Below are 23,485 nucleotides of genomic sequence, written 5' to 3'. Positions count from 1 at the left end.
GACTTCAATTTGAACGCCAAAAGACTTCAATTTGAACGCCAAAAGACTTCAATTTGAACGCCAAAAGACTTCAATTTGAACGCCAAAAGACTTCAATTTGAAAAAAAGACTTAAATTTGAACGCCGGAACGCTTAAATTTGAACGCCGGAACGCTTAAATTTGAACGCCTAAAGACTTACATTTGAGTGATAAATCACGCACATCTAAACGCCATTTCAGGTAAATATGATCGACCCAATACTTAAATATGAACTCTAAAACCTACATTTGAACGCCGGAACACTTAAATTTGAACGTCAAAAGACTTAAATTTGAATATTAAATCACGCACATTTGAAAGCCATTTCAGGTAAATATGATCGCCAAAAGAGTTAAATTTGAACGCCGGATCGCTTAAATTGGAACTTCAGCAATCAAAGATGAACTGGGCGACTATTGGCTTTGAATGCTTTACCCATTCAGGATTGAATCTTCGCTTTCAATATTGAATGTTAACCTAGCAGTCAAAGTTGAACGCCCCCGTGAGCACTTACATTTGAATGGTAAAGCATTCCACCACAGTGGCAAGGCATTGAATGCTGATGCATTCAATTTCTAGTGTTGTGTTTTTAGAGTGTATACAGTAACAAAGCACCATTACATTTGTTATAACCACTTTGTTGGCACTAGGAGCAACAAACACAAGGAGAACGCAGCTAGCCTTTAAACACGCTAACGCAGTGTTGTGTACGAATTTCATTGGACGAGCCTTTACGTTGAACGTTTTACGGAAAGGGGGAAGACGATATCCGTTTTGTCCCCTTCCGACGGCAGCAGGCGCTAAATCGTCTAACCAATGAAAACTGTGCACAAGAAACTCCACGACTTTGGACGGGTGGCGTTCTCCTTGTGTGGGGTGCTGTGTTTGTTGCTCCTAGGTTGGAGGTAATGGGCCAACTGATACATACCCTGTACCAGATAATGATCATGCCCCCCCCCCTTGCCCCACCCAAATAAGAATGAAACTTGATAAATTTAAAAGACAATTTTGTAAAACGCAGACTAAATTTTAGATATATGAACCAAGTGCAACTGCCAAAACGAATTATCACAATGAAAATAAGGCCTTGGGAAGAACATTTAAGGTTATGAAAGGAAAATGAGGAAAAAAATTAATACAGATCGTCTCTAATTCTCTTATTATCAGAGGACGAAAGCTCTGAATTTGAAAAGATTTTAGCAGAGAACCCCTATTAAAAACTGTTTTTAAACTCTAAATTAAAACTATTGAAATCCAAAAATGGCACCCTGCTATCGTACAGTGGTGTCTCTATGTCAGAGCCAAATCCCCGACAACATACGAAGCTTTTAAAAGAGCATTTACGCCCCATCTTAAGCGCACATTATTTAACTATTCCAGCGAGTTACCTACCAATTCAGGATTCAATGTAGAATCACTGCAGGAAATGAGGCATAAAATGAAACCAGAAGATATGGAAGAACACGAACATTATTTCTCATTAATAAAGGATGGCCTGGTCTTTCACAGTGGAGCTGGCAAACTGGTTGGTTTCACAAATCTCAACGAGTTTGGAAATTGCATCAAGTCGACTGAGCTTGATTTTGATGATACTCCCCAGTAACATTGGGTTTCCACTTTAAGGGGGAAGACAGGGAGGTAGGAACCGGGAGGGGCAGGGAGGGCAATGCCCCTCCCTAGAATTTGGCTGGGAGGGGCAACTAATGTTATTGCCCCCTCCAGCTTTTTGGTCAGTTGAAATCTTCCAAAGGCTCAAATTATCATTTGGAAAGCATATACAGTTTATAGAATCTCAACTGTGCTTAAATTTCAGTCTTTTCCCACCAATTTACATAGTAGTAAAAAGTACCCATGCATTCGGAGAAGCTACACTCCATTAAAAATTAAAAACCATTCTCCAGACCCCTTTTCGTTTCTCTTTGCCCCCTCCAACTTCTAGAACGTTCCTACGCCCCTGGGAAGACTACAGTGGCCATTGTCTACTTTCGCGCTATTTCAAGCTGAACTCTTTTAATTTTGTATTTTAACTTATAAAATTAATATTTAGGTGTAGAACAGCCACTTATTTAGTGCTTAAAATAATTTTGACAATTTTAAATTTTAAAATAATTAAGTTATTACGTTTTAATTCGGACCCCCGGAGCTTAACAAGTTGGGCAAGCGCCCAAACTACCCTTTAGTTAGGACCTTATATCTCGTTAACTATTAATATTAGAATTATTAAAATTATTTTAAGCACTAGAGGAAGGTTCAGCCTAATAAGAAAAATATAATTCAATTATGTAATGGTTAAAACAGAAACGTTCAGCTTGAACGAAAAAGAGGCTTTTACTGTATTCTTCCCCCTTAAAGTCGGCTAGCAGTCGACTCACAAGGAGACATCCCCAAATTAGAGCTCGGCGTTTGGATAAGAATTAATCGCTTTATTTATTTTTATCCAAAACACACAATTATCCACAAATTATCCGAAAAAATCTATTATTTTTACATGTTAAATTGCCTTTTAGTCTGGATAATATCCACGAATAAACAGTTAATCGACATTTTAGCGGTTAATTTATCCGTTTCGCCGAGCTCTACCCCAAATGTAACCCACCGATTTTGTTCAAACTCGGGGTATTGGTAGACCTCCATGTAACTTGAAAAACCCTAACGGGAATGTATAGAATGGGCAACCGTTTTGCCATGGCAAAGAAAATTTGAAATCAATAATTTATTAATTAACCAATAAAATGTGTTTTGGATTTGTGTAACTTCAAAAGCCAACAAGCACGCGGACACTTCGAATCGCAAATTTATATTTCTGGGGTCGAGGATAAACTGTTCCGGGAAATATGAGATATACTCAAGAACGGATCGAAGAAGCTGAAAACAAAAAATGCTACATTGGGATGTGGTGTTCTACAAATTATTTTAATTTCAATGTTTAAAAATATTTAGTACAAAATAAAATACTCATTAACAATTTATACGTGAAATATTGAAATTGAAACATTAATCATATTTATATATTTATTACTAAATAAATATTTAATATATATATAAATAATAGTACTATTAACATATTTAATTGTACATATAATATTATTAAACATCATTAAAAATTATAAAATCATTTATTTATAAAATAATTCATTGGTCAGTTAGTAAATATATTATTATTAATAGACGTCGATTGCTCAAGATGGTTCGGCCACAAAATTTAAAAAAGAGTGCATCTCTTGCGATTCACTTCGATCGGTTTTTGGTATAGTATATTGCCATAACCTTGAAAGTGCTTTGTCTGTCATACAGATAAGAGGATATGATTGCGGACCGCTCTATCAATTATAAATATATATTTCGAATAAGTACTTAAGTAGTCAAATAAGTTCTAATACTTATATTAAAGGGAAACGGTCAAGCTTTAAGAAGTTATATAGCCCTATAGTCCATTAAAAGCTAAAATGTATGGCGAAAACCACATAAAAAATATTAAGTGGTTAATTTTTAATAAAATAAAGAAATTTCGGGAAATTGAAAAGCGCGCGTCCGCTGCGACACCTGGTGAGAAATCGGTGAGATAAAAAAACAACATAAAAGCGCGTGCTGCTGAAGACGCGAAAGATTTTTTTTGCACGCGCGGCGCGTTCCAGTTATACGAGACCTAAGCCTAAATTGCGCGATTTTAAAAGTAATGCTAGTTCGCAAATCGTTCACTAAGGTGCTGCTGGCGCTGGCGAGATACACCTTAAGATGGCGGCGAAAATTCAAACCCAAATAGTTGGCGTTATTTTGCGTTTCAACTTTTTGGGCCAAAAACTATTTTTTCAAGACAAAATAAGGTACGTGTAAGTATATTGATCGTCTTGTTGGTCTTTTGATATGCAAATAGAGCAATATTTGGAAAAGCTTGGCCGTTCCCATTGAAGTATATATACTAAGTCTTATAGAGCTATTCCATTAAACACTAAATCTAGGTTAATCCCGGGCAGTCCTTTGATAGGTTATCATTGCGCAGAGGCAGTGTCTATAGGTCGGGGACGGGTACAGTGTTTTGTCTAGGATGTTACGGATAAGGCATAGTATTGAAACCATTGGAACGAGTGTGGTAATTACGCTACACTGTTGAAATGCTATCTTTTTTCTAATACTTACTTTCAATAGTTCTAAACTAAGGAAATATGTTGAATTGAGATGACAAAAGTATTAATTTAACTTGTAAATTGGAAAATGAGACGGTCGTGTAGAGCTTCTCAATTGGAAATAGAATGTATGTTAATCCAGTTTAGTGGTATGTAAGGTTATCATTGCGCAGAGGCAATGTCGTAACCAATGAGGTGTAACCGAGGTGCGACTATTGCTAGTTGAAAACTTAACCCAATACCCAGCCGAGACGACGCGAAATATCGTCGGCTCTGGCAATTTTTGACAGCCTCGCGGGGCTTCTTTAAATATACAAAAGCAAACATACCGATACAGTGTAACTTAATTGTATCAGCAAAAATATTTACCTTACGAAAACATGTTAAACCGGAATACTGTTGTTGGCTCGCGTTGCTTGAAGGGCTTGCCACCACCCTCCTACGTGCTGTTTGCGCTATAGCTAAAGCGCTAACAGCGCGTGATCACAGTTGGCCATGTCACCCTTGAAGAGAGTTCTGGCCTACTGGGTTAATACGGAATTTACGTAATTGGCTATTTCGGATAACGTGATTTAACCCATTCGTTTTCTGATTGGTCCAAAGTAAACAACCTTCTAGAATTTTCGAAGATTGTTTTAGTGAAGAGAGACAGAGAGTACCAGGCCTGGTCGCCGGCTATTTCGTTTGACTTGTGATTTATATATCAACATAAAAAAAATATTAAGACTCAAAAATATATTAAAAGACTGGGATGAGCCCCTCGAGTTATGCAAATTCGTATGAAACTGTGACGAGCCCTTGTTAGTAACAGAAATAAGTATGAGCCCGAGACAAGCTCAAATGATTAGGGAGAGGAATTGTGGGTTCGAGACGAGCTCTAGTGTTTATGAGAGAAAACTATGAGCCCGAGACGAGCTCTCGTATTTAGGAAATGAAACTTATAAGAACGAGACGAGCTCTTGTGTTTTTGGGGGAAACTAAAATGAGACCGAGACCAAGTCGAGGGGCTGATCATTCCGCGTAATCGGTGTACAGAGCCGTACCTTTGACTGTACTAATGGGATTACGCGTAATCTTTGAAGTCCCTGCCTTTGGCAGTGGTAATCTAAGCGTAATCCGGTGTACAGATTTTCTAAGAGTGGCTAGCCCCTCGGACCAAGTCTTGGTGTGCAGCGATGGTTTCGGTATGTATGATTTTATAATAATCAGCTAAGCTAATACCCAAGGCACCACTTTAGGCCCAAGTCATCTAGCGACTTATAATGCCTTTTAACAGGGGGCCGGGTTACAATGCGTAGGAGGGTGGTGGCAAGCCCTTCAAGCAACGCGAGCCAACAACAGTATTCCGGTTTAACATGTTTTCGTAAGGTAAATATTTTTGCTGATACAATTAAGTTACACTGTATCGGTATGTTTGCTTTTGTATATTTAAAGAAGCCCCGCGAGGCTGTCAAAAATTGCCAGAGCCGACGATATTTCGCGTCGTCTCGGCTGGGTATTGGGTTAAGTTTTCAACTAGCAATAGTCGCACCTCGGTTACTCCTCATTGGTTACGACATTGCCTCTGCGCAATGATAACCTTACATACCACTAAACTGGATTAACATACATTCTATTTCTAATTGAGAAGCTCTACACGACCGTCTCATTTTCCAATTTACAAGTTAAATTAATACTTTTGTCATCTCAATTCAACATATTTCCCTAGTTTAGAACTATTGAGAGTAAGTATTAGAAAAAAGATAGCATTTCAACAGTGTAGCGTAATTACCACACTCGTTCCAATGGTTTCAATACTATGCCTTATCCGTAACATCCTAGACAAAACACTGTACCCGTCCCCGACCTATAGACACTGCCTCTGCGCAATGATAACCTATCAAAGGACTGCCCGGGATTAACCTAGCTTTAGTGTTTAATGGAATAGCTCTATAAGACTTAGTATATATACTTCAATGGGAACGGCCAAGCTTTTCCAAATATTGCTCTATTTGCATATCAAAAGACCAACAAGACGATCAATATACTTACACGTACCTTATTTTGTCTTGAAAAATTAGTTTTTGGCCCAAAAAGTTGAAACGCAAAATAACGCCAAGTATTTGGGTTTGAATTTTCGCCGCCATCTTAAGGTGTATCTCGCCAGCGCCAGCAGCACCTTAGTGAACGATTTGCGAACTAGCATTACTTTTAAAATCGCGCAATTTAGGCTTAGGTCTCGTATAACTGGAACGCGCCGCGCGTGCAAAAAAAAATCTTTCGCGTCTTCAGCAGCACGCGCTTTTATGTTGTTTTTTTTTATCTCACCGATTTCTCACCAGGTGTCGCAGCGGACGCGCGCTTTTCAATTTCCCGAAATTTCTTTATTTTATTAAAAATTAACCACTTAATATTTTTTATGTGGTTTTCGCCATACATTTTAGCTTTTAATGGACTATAGGGCTATATAACTTCTTAAAGCTTGACCGTTCCCCTTTAATATAAGTATTAGAACTTATTTGACTACTTAAGTACTTATTCGAAATATATATTTATAATTGATAGAGCGGTCCGCAATCATATCCTCTTATCTGTATGACAGACAAAGCACTTTCAAGGTTATGGCAATATACTATACCAAAAACCGATCGAAGTGAATCGCAAGAGATGCACTCTTTTTTAAATTTTGTGGCCGAACCATCTTGAGCAATCGACGTCTATTAATAATAATATATTTACTAACTGACCAATGAATTATTTTATAAATAAATGATTTTATAATTTTTAATGATGTTTAATAATATTATATGTACAATTAAATATGTTAATAGTACTATTATTTATATATATATTAAATATTTATTTAGTAATAAATATATAAATATGATTAATGTTTCAATTTCAATATTTCACGTATAAATTGTTAATGAGTATTTTATTTTGTACTAAATATTTTTAAACATTGAAATTAAAATAATTTGTAGAACACCACATCCCAATGTAGCATTTTTTGTTTTCAGCTTCTTCGATCCGTTCTTGAGTATATCTCATATTTCCCGGAACAGTTTATCCTCGACCCCAGAAATATAAATTTGCTATTCGAAGTGTCCGCGTGCTTGTTGGCTTTTGAAGTTACACAAATCCAAAACACATTTTATTGGTTAATTAATAAATTATTGATTTCAAATTTTCTTTGCCATGGCAAAACGGTTGCCCATTCTATACATTCCCGTTAGGGTTTTTCAAGTTACATGAAGGTCTACCAATACCCCGAGTTTGAACAAAATCGGTGGGTTACATTTGGGGTAGAGCTCGGCGAAACGGATAAATTAACCGCTAAAATGTCGATTAACTGTTTATTCGTGGATATTATCCAGACTAAAAGGCAATTTAACATGTAAAAATAATAGATTTTTTCGGATAATTTGTGGATAATTGTGTGTTTTGGATAAAAATAAATAAAGCGATTAATTCTTATCCAAACGCCGAGCTCTAATTTGGGGATGTCTCCTTGTGAGTCGACTGCTAGCCGACTTTAAGGGGGAAGAATACAGTAAAAGCCTCTTTTTCGTTATCTGAAACTCTATAATAAATAATGGAATTTAATAAACGTAAATAACAATTGTAGCATTAGAAATTCGATGTATTTACACCATGAAAGATAATTGCGTTCTTATGGTAACTATTTCGTAAATATTTGAGGGTTGAAGCGAAGCGTACCTTTTTCGGAATATTTGCATACTACGGAAAGGTCACCAAAATTTCGATTTGACCAACTCGACTAAAATTTGCTTCCAATAGGTCACAATGGACTCAAAAGGTGAAGCTATTGTCAGTCATTTATATCTGCACCTAATAGTAAATAACAAAAAGTAAACAATGAAGGGAAAATCTTAATTTTTGGCAATTCTGCTGTAAAATCGTTTCTTAAAAAAGTTGTTCCCTAACTGACCCGGCTCCCCCTAAACTGAACCCAGAGGCAACCAGCCTAAGGGAGAATGCTAGGCAAATTCTGATTAAATCAAGCAATAATTAACGTTAACCGTAAGAGAATTAACAAGAAGGATCTCGAATGATAAGATAATTAATAAAGGTTTAATGAACTAATGTACAAATGATTAAACAGTATGCCTAACACAATGAACTAAGAGACGAGCAGGGTATGGCCTAAAACTATACAACGTTTAAGCCTACGGTTACCTAACCAATGATGACCCGGACATATGAAAAAAGAAGCAAGATATAACTGTCCCAGGGGCGCCTGACAGGTAAAGGATTTAAAGGCTCACTTGAATTGAAACGTGATTTTATTGCGCGTTGACATTTGTAACTAAATATTAACATCGACGAATATCAAGGAATTATTGACATAAGACACAAAAGGGTGTCAGTACGGTATAATGTTTAACAAGAGCTGGTCGCGAAGTAGAAAAAGGGAGAGGGGTTAAAAACATGTCATCAATATTTGAAACTTTCTCCACTCCAGCGCCGCCGAGTGAGGCATTTTGGAACGTACGTCTACGGGTGAGTAAATCGAAGAAATCATGCCAGACCACGTACATATAAACTACACTGTTAAAAATAAAGGTCTTATTTTAGACCTCTAAAGTGCTTAAAACATTTTCCAATATTTAAGACCATTCAGGGTTTTATCATAGAACATATTTAAACCTTCTCCCCTAATTCAGTCCTTTTGTGGAGTGTTATTCAATACGACTCAATAGATTAACCATTAACATGGCCAGATTAAGGTGGTTTTCGGTAGAGGGAAATAGTCGTTGAACGAAGGGAGTTGATCACGTAAAGTATCGTGTACTTTCAGTTTTTGATATACACGTAGCAAGAATTCTGTGGTGCCAATATTTGGGTTATAATAGTTTGACCCCATAATCAATATCCCCAATATTTAAATCAGTTATCAAATTTTTAAAGACTTAACCTTAGTTAAATATTCCTGGTGATTGGAATTTCTTCGCATTATGTTATTTTAAAGAAAATATTAAAAAAGAAATAACGTAGTATTCAAATACTAGTCTCGAAATTGGTCCATATCATTTTTTTCTTCGTTTAAGGGAATTAAATGGGTAGTCAAAAGGATTAAATGTTAGAACATAACATTTTTATACCTTTACCACCAGGACTGGAAAAGGTTTATTCTTAGGGTACGTTCCCTTTCAATACCCCAAAAGGTATTGTATTAAACATGAAAGAGTAAAATGGGTCTAAAATAATTGATTAGACCGTTTTCAGTAACCAAATGGTTTGAAATAAATTAAAAGTCCAATTTTGGACGTTTTATAAACCTTTATTTTTAACAGTGTATATACAACTATTCCAACTAGTAGCAGTCATGTCTCCGGCTAGTAGTCTATTTTGAGACTAGCTCTCAGTAAGGTAGAGTTGACACACTTTTGGGTCTTAAGTCGCTTTTGGTGTCACGAATATATCTCAGCAGCTAGTTTATTCTAAACTTGATAATTTTCAATAACAATTTAAATATTATATTGAAGTTTAATCAAGCAAAATATTTATGATGTGAAATTTCATAGACATTAATTAATTTATGTGGCGTACTGATGGAGGACAATAGGTGGTTTTTTTCGTCTGTCCTGGGTTTTTTGAGCAGGTTAAAAAGTGTAGCGATATGACGTCATATTACTTCAATTCGGTCTTGACGAAAGAAACGAGTTGGAGTAAGAAGGGAGTAGTTAAAGGTTAAAGGTTATTTATAAAAAGTTTCCCGTCATGTTTTCGTGAAACGAAATTTAGGCAGACGACAAAGCTAGATTACTCCCTCTACACCTCCTTTCGAGAAGGAGTAAAAAGTGTAACCTTCGAGCTCTGGAACAAGCGAACAAAATTCGGGACAGGGTAAATCTTACCCCGAGAACAGGCGAATAAAACGTCTTAGGGTAAAAAGTTTACACTTTTTGTCCCCGGACAAGCGAAAAAAAACCACCTATTAACTGTACCATTTCAGCACTCCGGCGAAATGAGTCACCTTTGTGACTGTCAAACAAGAATTAACATTTTAGAAATCGACGCCATGGTACACTGAAATAATTTATCAGAAATATAAATAAAGCTGCAAGATGAGGTCCAAAGAGGGGACAAAACTATAACAATAAGATGTCCAGGCGATTGATGGTATCCAAATCCGCACCTGCTGATAATCATAAAGAGAGGCAGCTTTGCTGATACCCTGACGTTGGCGCGCAAACACTCGAGGCTCAACCACGCTTGTTTTCCGCGGATTGAAAGAGATAACAATTTCCAAACCTTGTGGTGCAATCGCCGAGTTACGATCTTTGCAACGTCATGTTGGGGATTTTTATTCATCTCCGAGAACGAGCGACACAATGCAAAGAACGAGAGTCCATGATAAGCCGCTCAAAGGGCGACTCGTCTCAGTATAAAGAGGGAGCTCCCGAATACTTGGACCATCATTCGACCAGTCTCAGCCATCCACTCCAGAACGAACAGACCAAAACCAACTCTCATTGTAAGTACCATTTTGTCCGCTATAAAGAAACTCTTATATTTGGAATTTAAAACTAACCACGAATTTATTCTCCAATTAAATTTAAGTAAAGATAACCCTAACACTTGGCAAATTAGCTTTTCAATATCTGATTTTAAAATAATACATTTTTACTTTCTAAATTTAGAAATCCAAGACTTCGCCTAATTAACTTAATCTCAACGTAATTTTAAAATTAAGTTTAATATTGTTTTTTTTTAAAGATGAAATCCATCTTTGTTTTCGCTATCGTGGCCGCCGTGATGTCCTGCGCATTCTGCCGACCCCAGGACGGCCCCGGGGCCCCAGGAGCGGAAGGCAAGGAAGGACAGGACAGGTTCTTCTTCGGAGACCACGGAATCCAAATTGGGAACAGCAACGGAGGACGCCCCAGTGGCGGATACCCTTACCCCGGACAGTACCACGCCCAGCCTTACCCCTTCCCCGGCGCATTCCCCTGGGGTTAAACGTCATCACTCTGCCATCACCATCCATCCATTGTCATTAAATCAGTTGTACATGAGTTATTTATACGCAATCCTGCCTTTATTATAAAAGAAAATAAACATTGTGATGAAACTAAATCTTTTTCGCAATTTCTGAAATTATACATACAAAGTTGTTTATTTTGAAACCTTATATTTTGGAGGGAAACGCTATTGCAACCAGGTGCGTAGCCCAGAGGGTTTTGTTGGGGGCTCTCAGGCAGCGATAGCAATTTACTAGGATTTATTTACTTTCATTAGTTTTAATTGATTATAGAGTTTACCGTGGTGCATTTTCCAGCACATTGTCTTGTGCCTCATCATCATAATTATCTGCTCAATTTACTTGATATCCGGGAAACTTTGCAAAAGTAAACTTTATTAAAAATAAAAGTATAATCAAACTTAAGTAAGAGTGATGAATGGCAACCAGAACCCCAAATATTGATATTACGAGGGAAATTATAAAACACTATTTGACAACAACTATCGTATGTAGGATAAGAAAATAATTTGAATTTGAACGAGGTTTTTCCTTTCATTTATAATCGCTTTACTAATCTTATAATTAAGCCTTACAATCTAAAAACAAGTGAAAATTATCATTTCAAGTCTCGGCATTTTTAACTTTTGTGCCACCGAAACCAGTCGATTTAAATTTCAAGCAAAGCAATTTGTTCTGAAATGTAGTTTCACAAGCGTCGCCATAGTGATGACGACGATGGCCAAAGACGCCGTCGGTAGAAAGCGCGGGTCAGGCACCGTCTGGTTCATAATACTATTTTGGATAATGTAATCGTAAAGTATTCAATGACGACCCGGCCATATGAAAAAGGGCACCTGATATTACTAGCCCATGGGGCGCGAGGAAGGTAAAGTAAATGTGTATTAAACCCCTAATTAACTCGCAATAAGGGTATTATTTATGAACATCGACGACATTGTTCGGACGCTTTTCGAAGCTTAGGATTTAAGATAAGTTTTAAATACAAATAATTTCCCAAAATAAAATTTAAGATCGTATATCTGTAAACAGTTTTAGAATTCGCTGGAGTTCAGAAAGCTTCCACAAGCACCTCCCGCAAATTTCATTTTCACCCCCCCCCCCCATGAAACCAGCTGGCAGAGAACTATCCAATCCTGATAAAACCACCCGGATTTGGCCGGATAAATTCACATTAAAAAAATCCACCTAAAAACTAAGTTTATTTTAAATCTCAAAACAGAAGATTTCGAGTGTATTATATGTTTTAAGCAAACTAGATTATAAATCCTTGCAAAGCCAGAAATCCTTCACAGGACTGATGAGCAACAAAAGGGTGAAGTTAGTCTACCTTTGGACAGGGCAGCCGAGAGTGGCCCCAGGCCCTAGTAAAATATAATTCCGGGCCTCAAGACAACAGTTACTTACTGGAGATTGCTTTACTTTTTCGGAGGGAAACCCAGAAGAAGTATACCTCGTTTGTTCAAACACGGGGAACTAAATTCCTAAACGTTTCTCTTAGTTGTAGCCCTCTTTCGGATTCAATCCTAATAGACAGATTAAGTCAAGAACTTGTTAAAGTGTAGACGTTCATCAGCGCAGCTTAGGACAAAAACAATTTAAGATTGTTTCGCAACGATGGCATATTTAGGAATTTAAATACAAGTGATGTGATATACAGTACTGGATTACAAAAGTGAATAATTTACAGATGGTTCACCTCTCGATGGAAGATAGTTTATTTGTCCCATGGTAAACCAGAAAACGTCGTTTATTGATTTTCACCAGGGTACGGGTTTCCTCCACTAAAGAACCATTCGCTTGGGTACCGGTACCCTGCGTATAGAGAAAGTATAGTTTACTATCAACAACTTAAGCTCGGGTATCTCAATCAAGAGATTTTTGAAATGGTTAAATACATGTACGTCCTGCAGCCCCGTTGTCGTTGGCAATGCTTAGATTGTGGCTTCCAAAGAAAATCTACTTTGATCGCCCTCTTCGCCGGGTGTTCCGCGTATTGGTGCCGCTCCCTCTGGTTCAATTTGGGTTGGCCATAAAGGCAGCGGTGATAGCGACCGCAACGATGTAAGTCATCTTGGAGATGGAGCCAGCGCCGGATTTAAACAACTGGAGGCCCTGTGCTATGAGATCTTCGGAGGCCCAAATATAATGGGCAAGAGGCCCCGCTTTTAAACAACGAGGAGGTTGGGGGCCTGTACTTAAGTGATTTTCACTGATTTTGTTTAAATTCGGGGGATAAGTAGACCTTTATGTAACTTAAAATTTCTCATACGTAGAAGTTTCGACGGGTAAATGCGTGTAAATTTGGAAAAGAATGAGCAAATTGGATAAATACAAGTAAACTTGGGTTATATTATTTGAAATGATAAATAAACATTTAATATTGACTAATATTTCGGAACGATTTCCAAAATAATTTATGTTCTCCAAGTGAGATGTGTCTCGCCAAATTTCGGTTTTGGAGTTTATGGTAAGTATTGAATCGGCCTGGGGAAATTTACTTCTTTAAAATACATTCACCCGCTAAATCATCGTTTGTTTTAAAGCGTAATTACGAGAGCTTCTAAATTTGCATATATTTCTTTTTCAAAGAACAATTAGTTATAATCACAAAACTGATTTTCAAATCGAGCCGGGCCGCAACGTACCAAAGCTTTTGTTACAAAAACTATATGATCTTCAATTGTTCTGAAAATATTTTTATTAACCAATTATTTATTAATTAACCAATGTATATTTCAAATGTCGGGGATCAATTGTTCCGCGAAACATGAGGTATACTCAAGCACGGATCGAAGCAGTTGAAAACAAAAACACGCAACATTAGGATATGGTGTTCTACAAATTATTTTAATTACAATGTTAAGAAATATTCAGTATAAGTTATAATTCTCATTACCAATTTAAATGTGAAATATTTAAATTTTAATATTAATCATATTTATACATTAATTACAAACTAAATATTTTAAATAATATAAAAAAGAGTACCATTAACATATTTAATCGTTAATAAGAATTTTAAATATCATTAAAAATCATAAAATCATTAATTTATAAAATAATTCTAGATGATGCTGTCGCAAAATTCAATAAAGAGCGTATCTGTTGCGATTCACTTCGATCTGTTTTTGGTAGTGTAGTATTGAGATGATGGATAAATATTTAACGCATTATTAAAGTTTAAAATAATTTCTAATACGCGAAAAGGTAGAAACGTCCATAATAAAAGGGGGCAAAAAAGCTAAATCCTAACAAAATTAAAGAAATGAAATAAGTTCAAAGTCGTATAGAGCTATTCAATCATTGCGCAGAGGCAGTGTCTATAGGTCGGGGACTGGTACAGTGTTTTGTCTAGGATGTTACGGATAAGGCATAGTATTGAAACCATTGGAACGAGTGTGGTAATTACGCTACACTGTTGAAATGCTATCTTTTTTCTAATACTTACTTTAAATAGTTCTAAACTAAAGAAATATGTTGAATTGAGATGACCAAAGTATTAATATAGCTTGTAAGTTGGAAAATGAGACGGCCGTGTAGAGCTTCTCAATTTGACATAGAATGTACGTTAGTCCAGTTTAGTGGTATGTTAGGTTATCATTGCGCAGAGGCAATGTCGTAACCAATGAGGTGTAACTGAGGTGCGACTATTGCTAGTTGAAAACTTAACCCAATACCCAGCCGAGACGACGCGAAATATCGTCGGCTATGGCAATTTTTGACAGCCTTACGGGGCTTCTTAAAATATACAAAAGCAAACGTACGGATACAATATATGGGAAGGACCGGTTAATGACAGTACCGCGATGCTACTTTCCAATGGCGCAGTCAATGATCGCGATAAAGCCCGTCTTCTCTCGGTTAGATCAAAGGAATCCGGTTCTTGGCTGAACGCGCTTCCGCCGCCTTCTCTCGGAACCGACCTCGACGATGACTCCTTTCCGATTGCGGTCAGTCTGCGTTTGGGAGCCCGCATCTGCGTGCCTCACACGTGTAATTGTGGTGCCCAGGTCGACTCTTACGCGACACAAGCCTGAGCTGTAAGAAGAGTTCCGGACGGCTCTCCAGGCACGGCGCCGTTAATGATATTCTTAAACGTGCTCTGGTTTCCGCGGGTGTCCCATCCATTCTGGAGCCTCCGGGTCTCTCCGCGACGACGGGAAGCGGCCTGATGGAATGTCCCTTGTTCCATGGACCGGCGGAAAATCGTTGGTGTGGGACTTTAACTGCACTGACCCTTTGGCTCCGTCATATTTGGCGTCTTCGTCCGCAGCCCCTCTCTGGGCCGCCACCCAGGCTGAGTCGAAGAAAAAAGCGAAGTACTCCGGGCTTGAACACCGATATTTGTGACGGTTTGGCTTTGGTCCATTCTATTGGTCGTCGAATTCGGGAAGCTACCGGGGAGCCGCGTTCCACGTCGTTTTTGACTCAGCGGATAGCAATCGCGATACAACGGGGTAATGCCGCGTCGGTGTTGAACACTTTTCCGCCCGGCACCTCCCTCGCGGAATATCTTTATTGCCTGTAAAGACATTTTTTTTGTCCTTCTATGTATTTTTAAACACTTTTGAGTTATTTCTTCAGTATAAACGGCACTAGCAATTACTAATTGATGAGGAATTGTCATATCGAATGATATGATATTTCCTGTACATTTTAAAAAAATTATTAAGAAATAACTTAAAATCAAAACCTTTATCTGAAGCAACTCGCTTCAAAAGACAAAACGGCCGGAAATAATTCTATACCAATTAATGTTTTCCGCTAAAACAATTATATTTTTCCTTTAAACTGGGACGTGGACGGCGAGAAATGCAGTGTAGCAATAATACCAGGGGCACTGCGAAGCGTCTCTTCTTCGAAATATTTGCAAGGTTTCCGAAATTTCGATTTCTGCAAATCGATAAAAATCATATAGTTCACAACATTTGGTGACAATTGAGATGATATTGTCAGCCATTCGTATCTGCACCTATCAGTTTATAAAACAGAGTAAGCGATATATCGGTGCCGTGCTTACTTCGCCCGGGCAGTAAATGAAAGTGTCCCAATTGAAGGATTTATTTCGTAATGAGGACATATTTACAAAGGGCATGATATAATACAAATGAAGGATTAAAGGTTCAATTAATTGGAGAAGGTCTCGCTGTCGCTGGAAATTAATTTATTTAACCCAGGAGTTTTCCTGAAACGGTAGAGTACGGATATCCTCCACTGGGGGCGGGATATCCGCCTTGGTTTGGATAGCAAATTTAGTCGAGTGGGTCAAATCCAAATTTTGGTGACCTTTCCATAAATTGCAAATATTGCGAAGAAGGCACGCTTCGCTGTGACCCTCAAATATTTACGAAATAGTTGCCCTAAGAACGCATTTACCTTCCACCAAAGTACTAATGTAACAATTGTTATTTACATATTAAAATTACATTATTTATAAAGGAGTTTCAGATAAATTACTTAGTTAACCATTTATCTTCAACTTAATGACATAATTGCTACACAGAAAGAGGATTTCAATATTTATCGCCATCCAGGTCCAAATAAAAAGGAAATGAAAATTGTGGGAAAAAACATTTTGTTGAAAAAAGTATTTGTGATAGAAAAGAAGGATTTCCTGTGGATTTGGGTTTTGGAGATCGAGTTGGTTCAGATGAATGTCTTGATTTACCATTTAAATATTTTTAAAAAAAACTTCAACTTGACGAATTAACTTCCAACTGAAAAATATCTATTTTCACTGTTTTTAAATAATTTTTTTAGTAATGGGTAAAAATTTAAATTTGTTCAGAGCACATTTCCAATTTAAATCCTTTTCTATTTTTGGAAAATTACTTGAAATTGGAATTTTAAGTGAGGGGCAGCTCACTCCAATTATAATTAGGACAACTTCCTATGATTAAATCTTGATTTGATTAGATTATAATTAAATCTGTAGCTTTGGCTGAACAAAGTTTGAAAATAATTAAATCATTATTTACTTTTTAATCATGATTATTAGGACACCCTGTAACAAAGTGATCTGTCCCTCGATTTTAAGGCACACTTGAGCCATCGTTCTCGATACTTTAAGCGCCTAATAGAATGTTTTCTTTTATTTATGACACTTTCAGCACATCTAAGCCCACTCGAACAACGCCACGCAATGCTGGGAGAGTTATTACCCCATCTGTCGGCAGAAAATGTTCATAAACATTTCAATATACTGCAATTGTATTGAAGAAAATTTCTTAAATAGTAGATTTTAGTTAGAAACATTATTTTGCTAATTTGAGCAATTTTTAATGCAAAACTCGGTTTCCTATGAAGTAAATTTGATTTGAAACCTCTCTTTGCTGGGTATTGGGTTAAATTTTCAACTAGCATGACCTCATTGGTTACCAGAATGGTAACCTTTTAACTAATAAACGGGTTAACGTACAGTCTATGTCCAATTGAGAAGCATCTACACGACCGTCTCATTTTTCAATCTACAAGTTATATTAATATTTTTGTCATCTAAATTGAACATATTTCCTAATTTCAGTACTATTTAAAGAACGTATTAGAAACAAATATATCAATTCAACAGTGCAGCCTAATTATCCCAGTTGTTCACTCCTTCCAACCGTTCCAGTACTACGCCTTATCTGTATCCTATAATATATAAAGAGATCAATTCTTGGCCTTATCTGTAACCTCTTCAAGACCTTTAGACACGACTGTACAAAAGGACTCCCTATTTATTTGAAACTACACCTGCAATGTAACTTGAAATTTGGAAAAGAGAAAGCTTTGTTGTGACGGTGAAACACGCGTAGCTCAGAATATCATTTTCTCCATGAGTTGAAGAAGACAGAAAATTACCGGGGCTCGTGGTGCAATCGCCGAATTACGGTGTTTGCAAAGTCTTTCCTCATCTGCGAGAACGAGCCACGAGAGGCCCCGAGAAGCGGGGTCAAGACAGTCTGGTTTTCGTATAGTATTTAGTAACCCTAACAATACGACCAACATTCAACCAGTCTCAGCCATCCAGTTCAGAAGGAACAGATCCTAAACCATCTCGCATCGTAAGTAGTGTTTTGTCTTGCTATAAACTAAACTTTAAAATTAAAATTAACCGTGGATTAAGTCACTCGTTAAATCTGAAAGTCGCTTGATGACTTAAGCCTAAGGTGGTGCTGATTATTGAGCGAAACGAGCGAGTGAAGCTCTCATTGTCGTGATCTCGATGGAATTTTTTTTGTGTGTTCGTCCGTCGCCTTTGGGGGAGGGAAGAACGGGACCGGCGCAAGAGAGGAAAGATAAAATTTTGCTGCGTGTTCGTCCGACGCCTTTGGAGAAGAACGGGGACGACAACCAGTGCTTCTACTCTGGGAAATTTGAAACTCCTTTTTTCAATATTAGGTAACCAAAAAAATTCCCTTTTTTCCCTCTTTAGTGTTAGAAATTCCCTCAAAATTTCCCTATTGATTTCTAACATAATATGAATTAAATATAATATTTTCACCTAACATTTAAGTCAAGGAATATTTTCAAATAAATTTATTTTATTATTATAGACCACGTGGCTGGAAAAGGGGCTACATTTATTTTATTATAGGGACTTGGCAGTACTACGTCACAGTTTTTTTTCAATAGTTTTTATTGTGGGGAGAAAAATGTTACCACAATGGCGGCCATGGCCAAAGCTACGGACTGCCAAGTCTCTATTATAGACCACGTGGCTTGAAAAGGGGCTACGGCCCCGAAAGCTCGCCAAAATAATTATAAATTTCTTTTAATAAAAGGGAAAAAAATTTAGTCATGAAGTATCGTCATGAATAAATGTTTGGGCTATTTTTCATGTTATACAAAACCATGACTTTTAAAATATAAAAGTTAAAGATAACAATTTGTAACTTGTAAGTTTATATCCGAATTCCGAAAAACAGAATTACACTATTACAGACGAATATTTCAAAGCGTCTATTTTAGCAACAAGAGTACAAAAAGTATTCCTGAAATTTCTTTTATAGTCAATGTGACGGACATGATATTCAGGTGTAGGTTAATTAATCACAACGTGTTTAGTAACTATAGGAACTGTGCAGCTGATTCCCTTACTATTCAAAAAAGCATTCAAGATGGAGAAAAGACTAGGCTATATTTATTTTCAATGAAATATATTCTACTCATAATAGTGGTAACTTACATTGTTTTCCAGAAAAATGGGAAATTCCCTTTTTTCAAATAAATATCCCTTTTCTAATTTTTAAAGTTGAAAATTCCCTAGAAAGGGAGAGGAAAGAGAAAATTTGGCTGCGTGTTCGTCTGACGCCTTTGGAGAAGAACGGAGACGGCACAAGATAGGAGAAAACAATTTGGCCCGTTCTTCGTCTATGGAAATACTAATACGTGTAGAGGATTTTTTTAAAAAAAGGTTTTATTTTGTACATAATTACTAACATTATAAATAATAGCTTAATAACATTATAAATAATAGCTTACTCACATTATAAATAATAGCTTACTCACATTATAAATAATAGCTTACTCACATTATAAATAATATCTTACAAAACTTCTAATTAAGATCTTAGACATTCTTATTAACCTTATTAAATATGTGAAATATATTAAATGAATATGGTTGCGCGCGCGTTCCGCTCAAGTTTTTGTGGATAAAACCGGTTCCGGGTTTGAGACGTCCTAGTTATTATTATTATTATTATCTTCTTATACTATATTCCTAAGTGTCTTCTGTCTGCCATGGTCTGTCTGTCTTGCGTCTGTTTCTCTATAGACGTCCGAGCCGTTCAACCTAGGACCTCCAAATTTCTCACAGCTATTCTTCCCAGCTAGTGATAAACTTTACACTTAAAAAATTTTACTTTTAAATAATTTTACCATTTAAATTTATAATTTAAAGCTTTCTTTTAATAATTATTAGTGTACAAACTTGATCTTAGACTTAGCCTTATTTCTAATGTAGGATTATTGTTGTTTCCAAAAGATGAAATCCATCTTCGTCCTCGCCATCGTGACCGCCATGATGGCCTGCGCATTCTGCCGACCCCAGGTCGGACCAGGGGCCCCCGCCCCAGGAGCAGAAGGCAAGGAAGGACAGGACTGGTTCTTCTTCGGAGACCACGGACTTCAAATAGTTGATTTTTTAAAATGTCTTTACGCTTGTCCAACTTGTTGAAATGTTGCTCTTGAATAGTTCAGCCAATGCCTAAGAATGAGTTCATAAACTCTTTAGTGGGAGAGAAAACGCATCCACAGCTGAAGCGGGGAGGCAACATTTCAACAAGATGGCCAATGTTATTTTATAAAAAGAACTATTGGGAACGTAGGATACCTCAGTGGCGAGTACCCTTACCCAAGACAGTACCACGCCCAGCCTCCCCTCTTACCCCGCACATTGCCCAGGGGTTAAACAACACTCTTTTTAAGCCACCACGTTTTACCCAGTCTCGTAAAAACAGATGTAAATAATTTATTTTTGGACAATCTTTATTTCTATATTTTAGAAAATAAACATTTGGATAAATTTATCATAGCTTTTAATTCCCAAACCTACAACACAAAAATATATAAATATTGGTTTTTATGGAACAATATTTCGATCATAGTTTCTAAAATCTGTCAATAAGTCTTTTTCCTGATAAAATAATTGAATTTAAAAGTAATTTCTAAGCTTCGAAATAGATTTTCGCGTTTGTGCCGCATCTGGCTCCAGACTTGGAAATACGAAATAGTGATATATTTAAGTTTATTTTTTATTGAGGGCCAGTGGCCCAGGGGAGGTGAAATGGGGGAAAACATTTTAAAATAGGGAGAGAAAATACAATATTTTTGTTCTAGGTTAACATAGAAACTTCAACGAATGAGTTGGCCGCTATTGCGCGAGTGTCAAAGCTGGCCGTGCATTAAACTAGAAACTTATAAAAAAATTATAAAATAAATAACCTTCCCGGGGGGGGGGGATTCTTTAGTAACTGGTACAACGAAAAATGAAGTAACGAAAAACTGCTCATGGTGTTTTTTTTTACATTTTTTAACATTAAAAGCTAAATAAGGCTTAGCACTAAAAATGGGCATCCCAGCCCCATTATTATATTACAACCATGGGCCATCTGGGATCCTAACTAGGGACATAGTAACTAGTTAAATAGTACCTGTTGACCACGTGATCCTGCTTACATTTCTTAGCTATACTTCCGTCGGTAGCAGATATTCAACGCTACCCGTAAGCCTAACAATACTAAAATTTATTTTATTTTTAATAATATTATTTTTCATTTCCACCGTGTTATTCCACCACAAATGTTTTTTATATACAGGGTGGAAGCCTCAGCCGTGGTCCAGCCTCGGTACTTCTCCTAGTACACCGGAGTGCTGCGGGTCGAACACTCCTACAGGCGCTGGTATTCCAAAAATAGACCAACGGGATAACTAGAAGCGCATCTTTAGCCCATCGCCCGAAAAAGCATTCGGAAGATGCGCTTCTAATTCTCCCATTGGTGTATTTTTAAACTAAGAAAAGTACCGAGGCTGGACCAAAGCTGAGGCTTCCAATTCTCCCATTGGTCTATTTTTGGCCTACCAGCGCCTGTGGTAGTGTTCCACCCGCAGAATGAATGAATGAATGATTTATTAACGCCAAAAATAAAAAATACATTTGGTCCCTTTTAGAACAGGGAGGAGTCGAAACTCGCCGTTACATAAAAATAAAGATAAAAGTTATACGATACGATACGATGTTATAAGAACACCTAAAGCTGGATATTTACAATATTTACAAAGAAAAGGGAAAATTTCAAAATCGGAGACTGGCCCACTCCATTAAAACTTGTTTACAATTTGAAATTTTTGGCCAATCGTTTTCTCTAGAAGAATTTAAACCGAGCCGGGATAAAAAGTCATCCTCGCGTGAGCTATGAAAGTCCTCGGGGCACCGATAAGCGGATAGGTTCGGACAGTCCATGACCACGTGGAAGATATCTTCGACAGAATACCCGCATAAAGGACATTCCGGATCCGAACCGAAGACATCAGTCATTCGAGACGCGGTTTGGAGAGCTCCGGTTCTGGCTTGAAAAAAGAGATGGCTCGCCCTATCATTATTGTAGAAAGACTCGATGTTTGGCGCACCCATTTGTCTGTACCACAATAAGCTATAATGGGAAGCGACTTCCTTAGTCCAAAACTCAGTAGAGCGTTGCAGTACGGCACTGTCGACTACGTTATTCCATTCTCTATGGTTTGAGACCTCCGCTCGGGAGACCGCTGATCCATATTTCAGGTCCAGATTCGTCGTTCGAGTCGACCATTTAGATCTTAGGCTGGTTTTACGAATGTAGATATAAATTTTGTGAACCAGACGAGAATTATCCATAAACCTCAGTCTTCCCAAATAACGTAACTCGCTCTTCGCCTCTCTTTCTTGGATAGAGGACCACGCCATCTCCCCTTTTATCGCTGATTTCGATGTTATAAAATTTCCGCCGACCGCCATCTTCCCAGTCGCGAATTGAGCTTGGTCTAAAATCCTCAACGTTTCACTCGTTATGTTAGTGCTGGAACCGCCACCGACTTCCAAAGGGTACGGGTCACTTTGTACGTATCATACGAGTGAGCTCCTTTATGCTTCACTGCACCCATTAAAGTGGTGGCTTTGCGCCGGAGTTTCTGTTCGTGAATACCGAGATATTCCAAGGTCGAGAAGGTAATGCCTAGATATTCCACAATGTTAGAAACAGGCACAGAGTTTCCCTGGATGGTAAAATGTGGGATTATAAGGGTCTTTTCAAGCGTGTTCGCTGGGAAGACACTGCACTTATTCGCTCCAAATTCAAGACCAAACTCCGTCGCGTAAGTACCGCAAATCGTAAGGAGATCTTGGAGTTCGGTGGTACTTTCCGCAGCGTTGAAGATGTCGTCCGCGAAGAAGAGGCCGGGAATTTTAAAATCTATTTCTTCGTACGTTGGGTGTTTCAGGTGAAAACCTTTGTCGGATAAACGAAGGCGGTCTTCCAGTGGTTGTAGGTAAAGTGCGAAGAGTAGCGGGGACAGAGGGCAACCTTGCTTTAAACCAACCGAACTCGGGATGAAATCACTTTTGGAGGACCCAAACCAGTAACGGTAATGGACGTTATCGTAGAGCCGCTTGATATGATGAACGAAAACACGAGGGATCCCTTGGCGGATCATTGTCTCCCAGAGTTTTTCACGACAGACTGAGTCATAAGCCTTACGCAGATCGAGGAACGCCAAATACAGAGGTCTTTTCTCCAACCGAGCTATATCCATCATCTGAGTTAAGATGAAAATGTTGTCCGAGGCTCGCCGATCACGACGAAAGCCGTTCTGGAACTCTCCGAGAATGG

At 37.7% G+C, this 23,485-nt stretch overlaps 3 long non-coding RNA genes and 3 other non-coding genes across 6 annotated transcripts in view; 4 read left to right on the top strand and 2 right to left on the bottom strand.

Moving 5' to 3' along the window:
• LOC149925240 (uncharacterized) overlaps window positions 1–23,485 on the bottom strand; it is an 80,207-nt gene that overhangs the window by 19,406 nt on the left and 37,316 nt on the right. The window lies entirely within an intron of this gene.
• On the top strand, window positions 4,306–4,444 carry LOC149925244 (U4 spliceosomal RNA). The gene has a single exon (XR_016477126.1). It is a non-coding gene; the product is annotated as a U4 spliceosomal RNA (small nuclear RNA).
• On the bottom strand, window positions 5,582–5,720 carry LOC149925243 (U4 spliceosomal RNA). Its single transcript, XR_016477128.1, has one exon. It is a non-coding gene; the product is annotated as a U4 spliceosomal RNA (small nuclear RNA).
• On the top strand, window positions 10,574–11,174 carry LOC149925242 (uncharacterized). The gene is made up of 2 exons (XR_016477077.1): window positions 10,574–10,625; window positions 10,868–11,174. It is a non-coding gene; the product is annotated as an uncharacterized LOC149925242 (long non-coding RNA).
• Window positions 14,732–14,871, top strand: LOC149925241 (U4 spliceosomal RNA). The gene has a single exon (XR_016477133.1). It is a non-coding gene; the product is annotated as a U4 spliceosomal RNA (small nuclear RNA).
• The window catches only part of LOC149925216 (uncharacterized), a 300,627-nt gene continuing 295,284 nt past the window's right edge, over window positions 18,143–23,485 (top strand). Inside the window, exon 1 of the long non-coding RNA XR_016476891.1 lies at window positions 18,143–18,181. This is a non-coding gene — a long non-coding RNA (uncharacterized LOC149925216). The remainder of the gene's footprint in view (window positions 18,182–23,485) is intronic.

This window comes from Leiobunum rupestre, chromosome 10, assembly GCF_980474605.1.
Source record: "Leiobunum rupestre chromosome 10, qqLeiRupe1.1.hap1, whole genome shotgun sequence".
NCBI lineage: Eukaryota > Metazoa > Arthropoda > Arachnida > Opiliones > Sclerosomatidae > Leiobunum > Leiobunum rupestre.
The sequence above is the reverse complement of the archived record's forward strand: the minus strand, read 5'-3'. Positions and strand labels throughout refer to the sequence as shown.